This window comes from Lynx canadensis, chromosome D2 (assembly GCF_007474595.2).
Source record: "Lynx canadensis isolate LIC74 chromosome D2, mLynCan4.pri.v2, whole genome shotgun sequence".
Lineage (NCBI taxonomy): Eukaryota > Metazoa > Chordata > Mammalia > Carnivora > Felidae > Lynx > Lynx canadensis.
Genome location: NC_044313.2, coordinates 83,996,245 through 84,014,527, shown reverse-complemented (window position 1 = coordinate 84,014,527; position 18,283 = coordinate 83,996,245). Strand labels below are relative to the sequence as shown.

Genomic DNA, 18,283 nt, shown 5'->3' with positions numbered 1-18,283 from the left:
TGCCTCTTGATTTCGGCTCAGGTCATGATCTCACCATTCGTGAGTTCGAGCCCCGTATCAGGCTCTACACTGATCTCACAGAGCCTGCTTGGGATTCTTTATGTCCTCTCTCTCTGCCCCTCCCCAGCCCATGCTCTCTATCTCTAACTGTCTCTGTCTGTCTCTGTCTGTCTGTCTCTCTGTCTCCAAATAATAAACTTAAAAATAAAAGGATGGCATTCTTACAAGTGTGTTCCAAGTCTGTGCTAGCTGTAGCTAGCCCTAGAAAGATTTTAGGATGAGATAGTTTAAGTTACTTGGAAACTGAGTGACAGTATGCATTAGATCCAAACCTGCTATATTAAGCATTCATGTGTGCAAAGCCAAGGGGAACATGGGAGGATTAACAGATGATACCCACTGGTGGTGTGTGGATATGGAAGATTATCGGTGGCACAGTAGTTGAAGCATGAGCTTTGGAGTCACATAGACCTTCTTCAAATCCTGGCACAATCAATGGATGAATTTTGATGAGTTATGTAATCTCACTAAGACTCAGATCTCCATCCGTTAAACAAGGGTAATAGCAGCTCTGATTAGATTGCTGTTAGGATTAACTGATGTGCACGAAAACTGCTTTCTATGCTTCCTAGCATATCGGCAGTGATTAATACATGCGTTTTAGTATATTATAATAATTATTACTATTTTCAAATTAAAAGTAAGGTCAACTTAATGTTTCCTCGTCATTACTCAGTATTTATTTAGGTTCCCTTGGCCTGAAAGCATTTACACACACACACACACACTCACCTGCTACATCTTAAATGGACCGTACCTTTCTTAGAGCAATCAGTTGCCTTCTGCATCCTTTTTTTCTGGGAACCATAATTCTCTGCATGATTTTCTGCTCATCGAGCCTGGCATTTCTGAGCTGCACTTGTTAAGGCGTCTGGTGTAGAGTAGAAACTCGGTAACCACTTGGTTGTCTGTACCCTTTCCACATTTTTCTTTCATGTTCTTTACCTCCTTCACCTCTTTGTCAGTTTTGATTAGTTCCTTTTACATGCAGGACTTTCCTTTAGTTCCTTCCTACTACCCTTTCTTCACTCAGGCAGACGTTTCTCTTATCACTTTCTTCTCATTTTTTCCTCACATTTCATGCAACCCTCTCTTGCTTCCTTATTTCTTCTTTTTCCTGTTTCTTTGTCTTGTCTCTCTGTTTCTATCTCTCTCTCGTACACAGCACCTGCTCTACTCTTGTCACCTTCCTCTCTTTAGATCATTTAAATCCTAGAAAGTACAACAAGCATTTTCCTGGCTCCAGTCACTCCAAGTTTTTAACCGTTTGGTCAACATTGAAAAAAGCAATCTTAACTGGACTTTTAATCTCATTTGTTACAGAAAGGAATTAGGTTAGCATTTTAGAAAAAAAATTCCCAGAGTACACGCACACTTCAAAACCTCTAAAGCTTCCTTCTGTTATCAGATGAACACTTCAGAGGAGATGCTGTCTGATTTCCTTCCCCCAAGATAATGAAGTTTGAAAACATTTTCAATTTAATCTCTAAATTTGTAAGATTTAAATCCAAACTAGGACCGTTGCCAAATAGCACCTGTTAAATTATCAGTTCCATGGGAGTTCATTTAAATATGGAAAGTGAGATATATTCTTGGGAAAAAAACAGAACCTAGAAGGACAGCTGCCCAGTGACCTGAGGCCACTGGACCAGAGCCAGTGTAGGCGGCCTGCATCGGTCACGGGCGCTCCCTGCCTCCATCAGACCTGACACGAGCAGGCCCTTTTTTTCAAACCATTTAATGTGGCTTTGGGAGCAGACATCCACAAGTGTGACATCTGAATACAGGCGTGATGTATTTCTGTGTGTTGTACGATACCAGCCGCTCCATTCCATAGCATAAACAAAAAATACACAGACTAACGTACCTGTTGAAAATCATATGAAAATCAGCTTCCATTTACTGAAACTTGAAGAGTTTTCCAAGTTCAGTGCTCATGCTGATGTTAAAAGACAGTATTATGCAAACAGCCTTGCCAAGAAACTCTTTAATTCTGGATTTTCCACCAGCCCCATCCCTTCACTAGAGATTACTGGAAGGAACAACTGACCAGTGATGGGACTGCTAATAAGAATAACTAGAAACTTCTAAAGAAGCACTTTAAAAACAGAAGAGATTCAACCATGTCCCCCAACATAGGGAAGTGTCAAATGGCAATATTCCTTGTTGACCTTGGACAATGCCCTCCAGTAGGACAACGCCCTCCAGCATTTAATCCAGCATTAAAATGCTGCAATTTAAGATTGCTGACATGTTTTGGTAGAGCAAATAAGTAATGAATAGATTGTTAAAAAAAAAAATCAGTGACTTACACTATAAAAAAACATATTCAGTAAGCGTTGGATACAATTGAATCTCATTCAGAGTTTTATGCTTATGGGATTCATATGGCCATATTTAACTTTTTTTGGCTCAGTTCAAGTTTAATAGAAACAACAAAAGATGGCAAGGGAAGCCTGCTCCTGGACACAGCAGTTGGCTTGCCCCACAGCACAGCTCAGGCCATTCTGTCCAGAGGAAGGAAGGCTGGTGTCCCCAGTCCCTGCGGGAAGGGCCTGTCCTGTCCCATTCCACATCTGCACCTAAAGTTTTGTGTTTTGAGCATGACAGTTGTACAAAACAGATTTTGTTTTCATGGCTGCCCACCGCAGCCAGGACCTAAAATGGCTCTGTGCTCACTTCTGCTTAGAGAATTATTCCTTGCTCTTCTGGATATCAGGCTTGATGGAGTCACGGCCAGGCTTCCAGCCAGCTGGGCACGCTTCCTGTGCCTGGCAGTAAGCTGGAAGGCCTGAACTAGTCTGAGAGTCTCAAACACAGAGCAGCCAACAGGCAGGTCACTCACAGTCATCTGCCCAAAGACAGTTCCATCATCAGTGATAAAGAGGCCCCTGCATGAGATGCCCGCATCAGCCTTTAAGACTCCACTCTCCCGAGTGATGGTTCACTTGGGGTCTGATACTAGGGGAACAATGATGGGTCCCAGTGCTCTTTGTTTCTCGGGTGTGTTTATCCATGCCAGGTGACAGAAATGGGAGTCTGCAGGAGAACTTGGCAGTTGACTTTTTAAAATTCTCCTGCCCTGGATCACCTGGGTGGCTCAGTCGGTTAAGCATCCAACTTCAGCTCAGGTCATGATCTCACAGTTCATGAGTTCAGGCCCCATGTCAGGCTCTGTCCTTACAGCTCAGAGCCTGGAGCCTGCTTTGGATTCTGTGTCTCCCTCTCTCTCTGCCCCTCCCCTGCTCATACTCTGTCTCTCTCTACCTCTCAATAAAAGGAATAAACATTATTATTATTTTTTTTTTAATTCTCCTGCCCTGTCACTGAGAGCAGTGATCTCCATTGGGCACACAAAGGTTAGGTCAAGAACGTAGAAGGGTACAGTACATTTTCCTTTGTAGTCAAGGGGGCTGATGTCTGAACTGGCCATCTGGCATAATGGTCATGGCTTTGATGTTGGGGGGCAGGATGCTTAATTTCAGCCTTTCCTAAAGACATCTTGCTCTCAGCAGCTCTGAGAGATAACACGGCAAAAAGCAGTCAAAAAGCAAAAAGACAAAAAGCAGTCAAAAAGACCCCTACACCCATTTTTAAATGCATTTTTTGAATCTATACCAAATTACAAAGACATATTGCTCTAAGAGGGAACAGAAAGCCTGTACCTATGAATGAATGAATGAATGAATGAATGAATGAATATTTCACTTCCTTTAATGAAGGATATGTAAGAGCAAGTGAATTTTGAAAGTATGCACAAAGAGAAAATTGTATTCTAACTTCGGAAATTCTCAAAATAGGCTCTTCTCAATATGCTGTATGTATGACAAGTTTGGCAACACTTTTATTTCAATACATTAGCCAATTATACTGATGAATTGGATTGGATTGTAGAATTTCATTGTATAAAACTAGAAAAAAAGGAAATAACTTTACTGGTACTTCTGAAATCCATTTCTTAAGTATTTTTTGAAATTTCTTTCAGGTGTGAGGTTTGGAAATCATTTTAAAAAGTATGATATAAAGTTATTTGAAGATATGCTCTTAAAGTAAATTAAAAAAAAAAAACTTATGTCTGAATAGGTTTATCAAACTTTATCATCAGTCTTCCTGCTTCACTTTGGAAGATAAGAAACAGATACTTAAAAGAAATAAACATGGGTCAAAGTCACTTTAGTAAAGACTGATACTTTTTATAGAAAATATATTTCAGGTATTTATTGGCAGATATGCACTTTTTCCTTTTTCCTTAGTTTCAATGGATTTTCTTTAAAATATACAGAAATAAGAACATGTGAAATGAAATGAACTGCTACCTCTAAACTGAGCCATTATGATTATTCTGGTTTAGGACATAATCGTTATTGCTTCAGAGAAATGAATTTTTCTATGAATCACTTCATCTCTGTTAGTGAATATTTTTTAAAGAATTCATTAAATATCTGTTAGTGAATATGTAATATATATCTTGTGCTAATTACTTTCACTATTCATTCATTTAATTATTTATTCACTCAACACAGTTTTATAGGATTGCTACTACATGCCAGGTTCTGTGGAGAGCACTGGGACAAAGAGTTTATAACAGATGGAGAAAATAATATCCCCATCCCGATGGAGAGAGTAAGGCACCATGATCAGAAGTAAGCATGGTATGGCTAAGAGTCTGAATGAAGGCCTGTGTAAATTAGATGCTAATGAAACTGAGGAGATATGCAGGGACCAAGGTTTGTTGATAGTCAAAATGATAATAATTTTAGTTTTAATTGTAAGTGAAGCCATTGGAGTTATAGAAGCAGGAGTGCAAGAAAATATGTGACAATAAAATCCCATTTGTTCTAAGACAGATCACTAGATACAGTGAAAGAATGGATTCCCGTAAAGATTGATGCAGAAGACTCACACAGGCAAGATACACACCTGTGACATAGTCTAACCAGGAGATGGTATGGAGGAGGAGGGTTGGGTCGAGAAGGAAACCGGATCTAGAGACTGGTGGAGAGATTAATACAAACACACAGAATGCACACACATACACATACACATACACATGTGATGTGTGATTTATTAAAAGCCAAGAGTGAGGGGAGTGAGGGGAGGCAAAGATGTACGGAAGTATTCCCAGAGCTGGTCCATTCACTGAGATGGAAGCCCTAAAATGACCACAGATAGAGAAGCGATCATGAGTTTAGTTGTAGGTACATTGAGTTTGAAAGAGCAAGTAGTTAATTTAGAATGGCGTTAAAATTTTGCAAAAGTAATAGTAAGTAATCCTCAATGCTTTGCTCTGATTTTTCTAAAAAAATCACCAATGGGGTAGGAAATTATCAATTCTTACAATTATTCTGACTTTGTTTTTTGTTGAAAGAAATATATATTTAATTTTGATTCCTCTCTGGATCCTTGTGTACAATTCAATGAATTGTTTTTCTTTATGAGAATGTCTAGTATACAATTGGTAAGGTAACAATTGTATATTGGATATTCCTACAAAGAATAATAAACATAAATTTCTCTCAAGAAAGAAAAAGACATTGCTATTTTGTGTTTAATTTGTTAAAATAATCATATTAAGCCAAAATGATAAATAAATAAAGGAACATCAATCTAGCATTCTGGAATGCAGGATTTTTCTCTAAAAATTTAGAGTTTGTAGGCCTTTGTTTCCCTTTTAATATTATAAAATGAGTAAATTTAGAGCCCGCTTCAAGAAACACAACCGGTTGACCAAATAAGATTTTAAGAATAACATCAAAGAAAATATGTATACTTTCTCATGGACTCAGTTTTTGAAGTTATGTTTGTCTGAATAAATCATATTATAAACTATGGAAATTGAAAATAATTTTATGGGTGATGGGTATTGAAGAGGGCATCTTTTGGGATGAGCACTGGGTGTTGTATGGAAGCCAATTTGACAATAAATTTCATATATTAAAAATTTTAAAAATAAAATAAAATAACATAGCTAAAAAATTTTAAAATAAATAAAAAATTCAAAAAAAGAAAAGAATTTTAAATTTTTTGTAGCCCCTTTATGTAATACAAAAATTGAATTTGTAATTAATTAAAAAATACATATATATGTAAATTTTTTAAAGACTGTAAGGAAAATGGTCATGAATGATTTTCCATACCCATTGTAATTCAATATGAAAACATCAAAAATTACTATTTTGAAAGATTAAATGTAATACTCCCTAACAGTTTTTGTCTTCCTCAGGGGATGCAAGGGGTAAAGGACAGGGTTTTTGGTGTACGGATACAAGTGTAAAGAAGGGAAGCGAGGCACCCTCCTAATCCCATTAGCTATCTCATTTTTCTCTTTTTCTCTGTTGTTTTGTCTGGGTAAACTTTTACCTGAGAACTTTAGGATGTTAATTATCATTAAATGCCCTTACTGAATGTAACTAAATATACTCTAGATATATTAACAATGTGCAGAGATTCCTGGGACAGATTTCTTTTCCCATAGTACAAATTTGAATTTTGAAAAAAACAATCGTATTTATAAGTCTGTCAATTATTTCATAGACCATATCCTTCTTTTCAAAACATACTCATTAGATTGCAATCAAAATAGAGTAAAATACATAGTTTCTCTCTGAATTTAGTACCCCAGCCTAAGTGTCATAAATGCCTGTCTAAAACATATGGTCATAAAAGCTGAAAAGAATTCTTTTTTTCATAAAAGATCCCGAGTCCCCAGAGTTTAAGGAGCTCTACTGTGTTCTGAGAGGTACAAAATGTGACACGAGTGGGGGAATGAAGTAGTCTCCCCACTTCTGTGAAGAACTAGAATGGCGTCAGAATATTAAGAATTTCTGTGCATAAGGTATCGCTTTGATCCTTGAAGAGTTTGCAAATTTGGGAACACCGAGACAAAATCTTAACATGGACATTGGTGACCCACTGTGCTTCCAGTCACAGCATTGAGGTGATGCCTTCAAGTGACTTTGAGAGCAGAGGATTCATACACGAGTCCACTTATATAAGACCATATTGCCAAAGGGATATCCAAAAATGACAGGGCTAAGATTTGAGAAGACAGAAGCTTCAGCTATTCCACTAACAAGCTGGATGACCTTGAGAGCATCACTTCCCCTATCTGGGACATAGTTTCCTCATCTGTTACATGAAGAGCTTAATTTAATGTAACCCTTTGATAGGAGATTCTTAAAATAATGTAGTCAGATTGACCTGGACATTGTCCATGTAGAAGGTCCTCATGCTTCAAATGTTCAATAAAATAAAATATATCCTCTTCTGTCCATGGTACTGAATAGATGAGCTAACTATGTCCTGAAACTTGATTGTTTCAGTACCATAGTTATTGAATTCATGACACACACCAGACAATTCATTATCCCCTTGGGATAAACAAAACAATAGCTTTCCAAAGATTCCACATCCTAATTCACAGAACCTAGGAATATATTACATTACATGGCTAAGGGCAATTAAGGTTTCAGATAAAACTAAGTTAGCTAATCACCTGACTTTCAAATAAAGAGATTATCATGGATTATGCAGAGGACCCAATGTGATCATCAGGCTTCTTGAAAGTGAAAAACTGAAGCCATTTAATTCTGAGTGGGAGAGGAATGTGAGTGTGGAGGAAGTGACAGTGATGTGCTAGGAGAAGAGATTATCTGGCTGTTATTACCTTTAAAGATGGAGAAAAGACCATGAGCCAAGAGACGTGGACAGCTTCTGGAAGCTAGGAAAGGCAAGCAAATGGATTCTGCTGTAGACCCCAGGAGAACACATCCCTGTCCACACCTTTATCTTATGCCATTGAGACTTGTGTCTCACGGAACTGTTGTTCTGAGCTACATAGTCGGTGGTTTGTTACATCAGCCGTAGAAAAGTAACACATCCCTTAAAGATTTTATAGCATAGTTAGGGACGCAGACAAGAAACCTCATAAAGCTGTCAAAGTGGCATTCACAGAATTTTACGGAAAAACAAAATTGCTAACAAAACCATTCTGGAGTTAGCCTCGTTAAATTGTTTTTCTTAAAGAACAGTTGTAAGTTGTGCCTTGAACAGGACTAGGGTAAGCAGAGGCAGAGATTTGTGATAGAGGGAAGAGAACTGAGCTCAAACAGAGGCAGTAGCAGATGCTATGACATGAAGGTGTGAAGGACGTTCGTATACCTGGAAGAATCACAGCTTACTGAAATCTGTTTACTTCTGTTTACCACCGTATGTCAGTATAGCCACAGTTTTCCTTTACATGATTTCAGGTAAAACAACCAAATCTCAGCCCCGTTCCTAGGATTAGGAAGCAATAGGACTATACTTGCAGACTTCGTTTCTTATTCATAGTTATAAAATTAAAGCTTTTAAACTATCATATTGCATAGACTTGGGCCTCTTTGTATCTTTCTGCCATTCTAGTTATTAATTCTAGAAAGAGGAAAAGTGCTACCAGGCTATGACCTGGTCCCCTTTCTGCGGTCCTCCCATCCCTTGTGCTCATGTCACTTCTTTCTCTTCTACACATTTCAGAGACTTGATCTAAAATCTTAAAGCACATTGCATTTTTCACACGTGTAGCTTCTTGAAAATATATTTGCTTGGGGAGCCTGGGTGGCGCAGTCGGTTAAGCGTCCGACTTCAGCCAGGTCACGATCTCGCGGTCCGGGAGCTCGAGCCCCGCGTCAGGCTCTGGGCTGATGGCTCAGAGCCTGGAGCCTGTTTCCGATTCTGTGTCTCCCTCTCTCTCTGCCCCTCCCCCGTTCATGCTCTGTCTCTCTCTGTCCCGAAAATAAATAAACGTTGAAAAAAAAAATTTAAAAAAATAAAAAAAAAAGAAAATATATTTGCTTAACATAGCTTCATGGTTTGTCAATGCATGATGTTTATAAATTTCAGATCAGAGGGAAGATGTGATACCTCCACATCCAACGCAATTTACTTGCATAGTATGCAGAGAACAGACACTGTTGTCCATAGCAAGGTCTGCTTACAGGGTTGGCCCTTGTCTGGCATCTGCAAGAGAGATTGCATCCTGGAGCAGAGAGGAGGGGGTAGGGCACCACAGAGGTGCAGGTGCGTGGTACTGGTATTATTGCTTGGGCAAGTAGGCAAGGTCATTATGTCATATCAGTACGTACTTTTTGAGAAGAGCCCTGTTCATCTGGTAATGATTAGAGGGTATAATAAATTGCTTATGATTAGTCTAGTAAAGTATATTTAATATGTAATTAAAGTGCTAACAATGGAAGAAAAGGCTTCGGAAACATTAGTATTTCATTCTGAGAATTACTGGATGAATGCTTTTTTAAATGTTTAGATTTTATTTATTTTTCTTAATGTTTTGTAACATTTATTCGTTCTTTGAGAGACAGAGACAGAGCATGAGTGGGGGGAGGTGCAGACAGATAAGGAGACACAGAATCTGAAAAGCAGGCTCCAGGCTCTGAGCTGTCAGCACAGAGCCCCACGTGGGGCTTGAACTCACAAACCGTGAGATCATGACCTGAGCTAGTCTGACACCTACCCTACTGAGCCACCCAGGTGCCCCTGGACTCATGATTTTATACTGGTTAACTGTACTTCATCTCTCAAAGCTTTAGTTTCCTTCCTTCACAAACGCTGATCCTGAGTCTCTCGTAATGGTTTTGTGAGACAGGTTAGGCCTTAGACCCAGTAGCAAACATTTCTGGTTCTCCGAACAGGCATGTTACAGGATGGTACTTCTGCGCGTGTTCCGCTCTTCTTTTTGTTTTCTTTGGTGATGTGCAGCCATGATATCTGTGATTACAGCAGTGAAATTACACAAATCAACTCTGAAAGAAAAGTTTGACAGCCAGCTACAATTCGCCACATTTCCTTCCATATGCTAAGTGTGCCATCATTCGCTTTGGCTCAACTGGTCTTCTGAGCGACTTTGATCACAGAACCATTTGCACATGGAGAATGAGAGAAAGCCTATACGCTCTTTGTTGTTTTATTTCTGTTTGTTCGTTACCACAGCATATCTTTACCCATCCTAACTGGTCAAATTTTAATTAAATGAAATAAAATAATGCAGCACACCCAGCAATAATGCTTAATGTATTATATGTGATTCGCAAGTAATAGCATTATGTATTCCACTTATGTAACAGAGCTCGAACAGAATACCACAACAAATGGGTCAAGTTTAATAAGCAAAAGTGTAGGGAATTTATCAGTACATGGAGAGGCACACTCACCTAACTGATAGAACAGGAGGCATTAAATACAAATTCTGTCACCACCATTTTTTTGCCTGGAGCTGTTTTTTTACTTGAATTGTTAGAGCAAAGATCAACTAAATAACTATGTGTTTTACATCAATTTCTTTTTTTTTTTTTTAATTTTTTTTTCAACATTTATTTATTTTTGGGACAGAGAGAGACAGAGCATGAATGGGGGAGGGGCAGAGAGAGAGGGAGACACAGAATCGGAAACAGGCTCCAGGCTCTGAGCCATCAGCCCAGAGCCCGACGCGGGGCTCGAACTCCTGGACCGCGAGATCGTGACCTGGCTGAAGTCGGACGCTTAACCGACTGCGCCACCCAGGCGCCCCTACATCAATTTCTTAATGACGGTTTTTACACCAGCTTTGCCTGACCATGAGTCAGGAAAACAAGTTTCAGATGATTTCTTTCTTTATACAATGAGATTATTCTTACAAATTTCAAAAAGAAACAATACTCAATGGTCTGCTATGTAGGCAGACTTATATATGTGAATATTGTTTTAGGAAAGAAAAATATAGACATAAAATTCTGGTAAATGATAACGTCTGGCCGTGAGAGTTCAATGGTGAGCTCATGATTAGAAATCTTTATCTGACTAAAGATGCTGCTTACACTTAGGAATCTACTTAAAAACAAAAAGAATCTCCATTTGGGCTTGTTATCCAAAGTAGTCATGGCCAGTATTGTATGGCATTTTAAAAGTATAGAGTATAATAAACTGTAGTTTTAGAATTGTAAAGAAGCCTAATTATGTGTCTTTTAAAGTTCAGTGAAGTTCAAATGTTTGTTTTGGCGGACCCACAGCCAAAGCAGTTGGAAGACAGTATATATGCACAGGCATCTTTAAAATTAACTGTTTTAATTACCAAAGTTAAAAGAAATATATAAATTTTCTTCTTAGTCTCTTTTCCTGCAGTTTACTTGCTTTCCCTTATCTTCATCCTTTTTAAGGAAGATTTACAGAGCCCTGATTCATACACCAAGAACACAACTGCCACTTAGATTAACAAATTAGTAATGCTGCACATTTTCACATAAAAATGTGTAATTTTGGATAAAATGCAGTAAGTCCAGAGATTTATACAACCTTCAAGAATTAAAATAAATAAAATATTCTTCATTTTCCATAGCTATCATCAATGAAATATTTTGAAATTTTAATAATTTTAAATGTTTTTATTGGCTATATTTCCAGACCATATAAAGAACATTCTTAAGAATACAAAACTGTGTAAATATCTTGTAATGTGCCATATGAAAAGTTCCTTTCCTTTGAAATGCAGTACTGTTTTTGTCCTTGATGAGAATACCGCGAGTATATGATACAAGTATAGGGGCGTGAGGAGCCTCGTGAATTGAGCGTAGACATTTGGCTGTGGACACAGGGAACTGAAAGTATAGAAGGTGTCTGAGGAACAGCTCAGACGAGGAGACACAGGCATGGCTGGCGTGTGGGCGTCTTGGATATCAGGGGATGCATGGCCTCAGGGGGAGTTCTGCCTGCCTCATTTGTCAGTTTCCATAAAATCTCTCTATGTGCCTACACTCTTTTTAGGACTTAGACTCCATTTTTATGATCTGCATGTTTGTCGTGGGGACGTCTCTCCACAGAGAGCGTATCCATCAGGTTAGAGACATAACTGGTATATAGACCCTGTGGAAATCACAGGGAGCCCTGCTGCCCTCACGGGGTCCTTTCTTGTGTGCTGTGCCACCTCCTTGTTCCCTTCTGCATCTGCCCCCTTCTCACAGGGTCCAGGTGGCTTCCACTACAGGTTGCTCTGTGCTCTGTCCAGCCTCCTCCTCGGATGCAGATGTGACCCACCCGGTACACCACCTCCCTCCTCTGCTCCAGCCAGACAAACCATGTGGCAAACACCCAACCTTCTTTGCTCTTGGGCAACACCGCTCCCTATTTTTTTACAGAACAAATCCACGAAACTTCAGCATCCTGGAAATCTCATTACTGAGATGATTAGATCAACTTCCGAAAAGAGTCAGAATTTTAGAGGGAAGAGTTCAAGTTCTATCGAAAATGCAGTACTCTTTGCCTCTCACAAAACAATACTGCTAAACACAAAGACATTCAGGAGAAGGTACTTAGGGGACCTCTGCCCACTTCTTCCACGGCTCTCTGACCTTCTGGTTGACCCATACTCCCTTGTTCAGGTTACTCTGTTTAAACAAAATATGACGTAACTCCTGTGACCAAAACTCAGGTTTTTCTCTAGTAACCAGAGATTCTCACTGAGTTCTAATTTAATTTTAGCAAGTGAGAATATACCTTCTGTTCCCTGCTTCCATTTTATATCCCCAAAGCCTACTCAGTACCTCCCCCTATTGCCCTATAAACTATGCAAAACTCCCCCCGCCAAAACTGTGTTAATATTTTTTCCTTGAAATACACACTCCCAGTCCTTTTGAGGCAAAACTGTGTTAATATTTTTTCCTTGAAATATACACTCCCAGTCCTTTTGAACCTAGGTCTGATTTTACAGTCTATGGCGTATTTTTTGATTTGGAAACTTGAGGTAAGTGATTTCATAAACCTGTGTCTACTCTCCTTTTGATCCAGTCTTTGGGGAAGTGTGCGTTCTTATAATTTCCCTCAGGATAGAAAATTCAAGAAGAAGGATGCTGGTGCCCTTCATCCTCAAACCACATTTTGGATCTCTTCCCTTCAATGTAGGGTTGTTGCATTTCATCCTTTATATCCTTTTAAATTATTTCTATGGAGCTTTTAGAAATATTTAATTAAAGGTAACACAAAGAAATATTCGCTAACATTTTATTAAAAACCAAAATATCTCAGCTTCAGCCTGATTAAGATGGGTTTTTAAGGTGATTCACATTTTAACTCACGAGGACATCCGCATGCAGTTTAGGGTTGTAGAGAACAGAGGCTTGGTGTTAAGAGCCCGAGATACGGCATTGTTTATTTCTCACTGAAAATTAAAAAAAAAAAAATGAGTCGACATTTTCCCCCAGTAATGTTAAACCAAACTAATAATAAAATAACACACATCCAATTAGAGAATAACTGAGGAAGAAATTACAATTAATGATTTATTTCTTTAAATAATGATATATTTTTAACCTGCGCCTTTAGGGGAAATGAGAAGTAAGATTAATCGGAGAATTCATGTCAAATGGATCTGTATGTGTGTAAGCAGAAAACATATATGAATCCTCAAAAGGAACTTCCACTTGCTGTTTTCTATTTATCACTTAAAGCCCTGCTTTCAAGGGTTGGTGTGACCAGTGCCCTTTTCCTGAGATCAGAAATAGCCATTTCCCTGAGATCAGTTGTCCGCAGCTCGTACCTAATGCTGTGATAGATGCGAGAAAACCAGTAACAATCGTGTGACAGCTACTGGCAAATGACTAGCAAGAATGGATGTAATTTTATATCGCTCATGGCTTGAATTTCCCCCATTATATAATGGACGTGCCTTTGTAATTATTTTAGGATGTTAAAATTCAGCTGCACTGAATATAGTTTAAGTAACTATTGACCATATAATTTTTCTGTGATTCAGTGCACATGCACATAATGGGTAAAGTACTATAGTGCATTATATTTGTAGTTGTTTTCCCAGAACAGGTGAGATGACCCTATTTATTCACCCTAGTGAGTTTCACCCCCTTGAAGTCAAAATAAATTATAATATATGATAGAAAATTGAAGAGCTATAATGCAAATTGAAGGAATACAACCAAAAGTCCACTGAAAGATTTTGTGTTTTGAGTGGATGTCAGATTATTTTCAGCCTATTTTTGACCATTTGCTTGTCTGCTGAGTATCTAGTCTAACCTCTCAAGTTAAATAATCATCACTGCCACCACATTCCTCTATTTATTCACTCTCTACTTAATTGCTTAAGCCAGATTTTGAGAAGTACCTAGGATTTGCTTTTGCCATCTTTCTCATATATGGATACCCACCTTCTTTATCAGTTCTGGTGGTTCTGTTAGTTATTTATTGCATCAATGCCTTCCTTCATGCCTCGCTATTTTATCAGTTAAGATGCCCATGCTCTGTTATTCTGAGAAGTAGAGCGGTCTCCTGGATGGCCTCACTGTCTCATCAAACTTGCACGGCTTTCTTAGAGTACTCTTTCTGAAAAATAAACACTAAAAGGTAATTTAAAAACGGTCAAATCTATTAGCCTGGCCTATAAAGTGTCCCCCGTTCAAACTTACCTACTCAACTTTTACCTGATTATCATACAGGCCACACAAGAGTTACTCAAACAGAACATGCATTTTACGCCTTGATGTCTTTCCTAGAGTTTGTCCAGCATCTTATTCATCTGTGAAGAACCAGCTCGGGTGCCTTTCCCTAGAAGTTTTCCTTTCTCTCCATCCCTTGGAGAGTTACTCATTCTCTGCTCCATCCATCTAGTATGCCTTGCAACTAACATTACGTTTATCACACTGGACAACTCATCCTTTTTTCCAGCTGGACCATCCAAATCTTGAAGGCAAGAGCTGGGTCACATTTATCTTTATATGTGGCTATTTTATATGAAGCTCACTCTGCAACCTAGTTTCCTTTTAAGGATTACTTACTTAGCCTGTTGGCTTGGCTGTCAACCCTCTAGTAAAGACTTCTTGCATCCTTTTGAGTTAATATCTCTGTGGTTGGTATCGTGAAATTACTTGCTTTATGTACCTGTCCTCTATAGCTGACCCTTCAACATGGATTCCATTCTGTTTACTGCTGTGTGCTCTTGGACATGACTGTTTCGACTGTTTCTTTTTCTTGAGCCTTTCAATGTTTGGTCTGGGCAACATGGCCACTAAGTCCATTTTTTCTCCTATAAAAAATTCAGCCTGAGTCTCTTCACATTGCTAGATGAATAAATTACACATCCACATGTATACCAATAAAGATGTGTTGAATACGTTAATGGCTAGATGAAAATATGTGTGTGTTTAAAAATATCTTAATGCCTGGATATTTTTCTTAATTCCAGAAGCAATGTCATTATTCCCCATTTACAAAACTATTCCTCTTACAGTACGTAAACAAGAAAAACAAATCATTTAAACTCTGAGTTTATATTTTCGCTCATTCCTTTGAGAGGAAACTGCACAGATATCAAATCCCTAGTTTTATTTTTTAGACATGCTTTATGACATTCCAAACATTGAGTACAGATAACAAACAATAATAATTAATCAAAGTTGATTTCAATTGCCTGAAGCATTATCTGTGAGGAAAACAGCATAGCAAATGTTCTCATAAAAATGTATTGCTAATGTGTCACTGAAATACAATAAAACAAAAGATTAAGGATTTCCCTTCACATACCGTGTTTCAACCTCTTATGTTTGTTGATTCCTTTGCCATATTTTGAAAGTTTCTTTTCCCTACAAATGATAGTTGATGTTTATAGCATTCTAGACTTTCTATGTTTCCATCTAACTCTTCATCCCTTCTCCTTTTGTGTGACCATTGTCAGCATGAGAGGGAAAAATACTCAAATACACAGGCTGACTTCCATGAAAAATTACGGATAATAAAACCCCTCAGTGTGCCATCATCAAAGCAATTTTATAAAGTACTGGGCCTCTAAAGGAGAAATTAATGTATCTAACCAGCAGTACGCTGGGGAGGTGGCAAAATAATGAGCCATCTTGGTCTTGCCAATGAAAGGTTCTCTTTGCTCTGTTCCAACATGCTGGCCACCAGCTTCCTGTCAGGAAGCACCATGGCCTTAGAGATGCATCTGATTTCCTGTAGAGCAACCCATGCTCTTTATCCCCATCAGAAGCAAAGGGCGAACTCCCACTCTGTGGCCTCTGGAGTGGTTTACTCTTTCCAAGTGGTTTGTTTGTGAAATTCTGAGTGGAACTATCACCTATTCAATGTGAAACATTGCCAGGAAGGGACCAAGTAGGTTAAAAAGGAGGACATTTGTTGACCTACAGACCACCGATGTCATTGTTCTCCACGTGCACTAGAAACGTGCACTGCCTTCCAAGCAAAACTCTTTCATCTCTGCCTTTCCAATCACAACCCCCTCCCAAGGATGTGCCTAAATTCCATTAATCTGTGAAAATACATGTCTTCCAGTTACATTAAGGAAAGCCAAATAACTTGGTAAGTAGGATGCATGAACGTGGCAGGTAATAATTTTAATTTATGATTCTGAATAGATTTCAAAATTGTTGAAAGGAAACACACACACACACACACACACACACACCCAGGTAATATGCCTTTATAATTTTTCAAATGTAGGAAAGGCAACAGTAAACGAGAATAAAATTGGTATCATCAGATGAACACTTTACAAGGTTAGTTGTTGAAAATATTACAACAATCATTGAGGAACCATGGACTCTTCACAAACTTTACATTTTAACAATACTTGAATTGCCAGATATGTGCTTTGAATCCTCCTAATTATCCATTGATATGTCAGCTCATTCATAGGTGCTTATGTATCTTCTGTATTCTGCCAGATTATGTACTCAGTAAAATTACAATAATAAGATGTATGAATGAACACAAATTACTATTGTCTGGGGCTTTTACTAGACTCTTCATATCTAGTAACCATCATTCTAATTAACGCTTTATAAACACCTGAGGCTTATGCAGACTGAGTGATACAAGCTCCTTAGTTGAGACAGTCAATGTGCAAATGAAGGTGCATCTTATTCACAAGCCCTTGGGTTTCTTCCACAAACACAACAAGCACTGTTCTCTGCTTGTTCTACTCACTTGCCTCCCTCCTCTCTATTTCCTTCCTTTTTTCCTGTCCCTTCCACTCTTTTGGCTTTTAATCTTTGATTTTTCATTTGTGTCTCCTTTCATAACTATGGGTGGTAAACAAAACCAAAAAAACAAAAATTAGACTCACAGTCACATAATAATATTCCCTGTGAATATCATTTTTACCACATCAAATGTAACAAATTCTAGATGATTTTAAAATTCTATTTCGGCTTTAAAATATTGTCTCCTTCGGTAGCCATTCAATGACAATTTGGAATCCATTTGAGTTTTACGAGTAAAGTTCAGCAAAGTAAAATATTTATATTTGAATTAAATGTCCTAATTATGAATTTTTAAGTATCGCTTTTCTTCATGGAAAATAAGGATCTTTTAGCTTGTAACAGACTTCCTGTTTTTAAGATTCTCTTTTGCATTTATAAACATTTTCTACATTATTTTAGTTAAAGGGGCATAATTTTCCCTCTGCTTATCTCATGTGATTTGTATTCCTTGTAAAACATCAGTGTAAGGGAAAGGTATTTTTTTCCAAGATGGTGTAAAAGAGAGTTAAATATACAAATGCAAATATTTCCCTAAAGTTATACATGAGATAACTTGTATAAATGAGGCACAATGGCTGGGGCGCCTGGGTGGCGCAGTCGGTTAAGCGTCCGACTTCAGCCAGGTCACGATCTCGCGGTCTGTGAGTTCGAGCCCCGCGTCGGGCTCTGGGCTGATGGCTCAGAGCCTGGAGCCTGTTTCCGATTCTGTGTCTCCCTCTCTCTCTGCCCCTCCCCCGTTCATGCTTTGTCCTCTCTCTGTCCCAAAAATAATAACGTTGAAAAAAAAAATTAAGAAAATAATAAATAAATAAATGAGGCACAATGGGCATGTGTGGAGTTTCCAGTCTCAAAACCTGTGCAGGGTCAAGGGTCAGCATATAGCCAGGACTTACCTTTCACTGCAGTGGCTGGTGTTTCACTCAGATGTGTGGATCTGAAAAAGCCATGTTGGGGGCAGCTGTGTGGGACAGCCATGTCGGGGGTCAGATGTGTGGGTCTGAAACAGCCATGTTGGGGGCAGCTGTGTGGGTCTGAAACAGCCATGCGGGGGTCAGATGTGTGGGGTCTGAAACACCCATGTCGGGAAGAAGTCAACTTAAGAAGAAACCGGTTTGCCTAGAATAGACTAATGGAAAGGCAGGCAGGGAAAGTAAAATAATTGGACCAAACTGAGAATAATTTGGCTGGTAAGATTG

General features: G+C 38.6%; 1 protein-coding gene and 1 pseudogene across 1 annotated transcript in view; one reads left to right on the top strand and one right to left on the bottom strand.

Annotated features, from left to right (window-relative positions):
• PCDH15 (protocadherin related 15) overlaps positions 1-18,283 on the top strand; it is a 786,947-nt gene that overhangs the window by 10,705 nt on the left and 757,959 nt on the right.
• Positions 2,736-3,561, bottom strand: LOC115527512 (annotated as a pseudogene).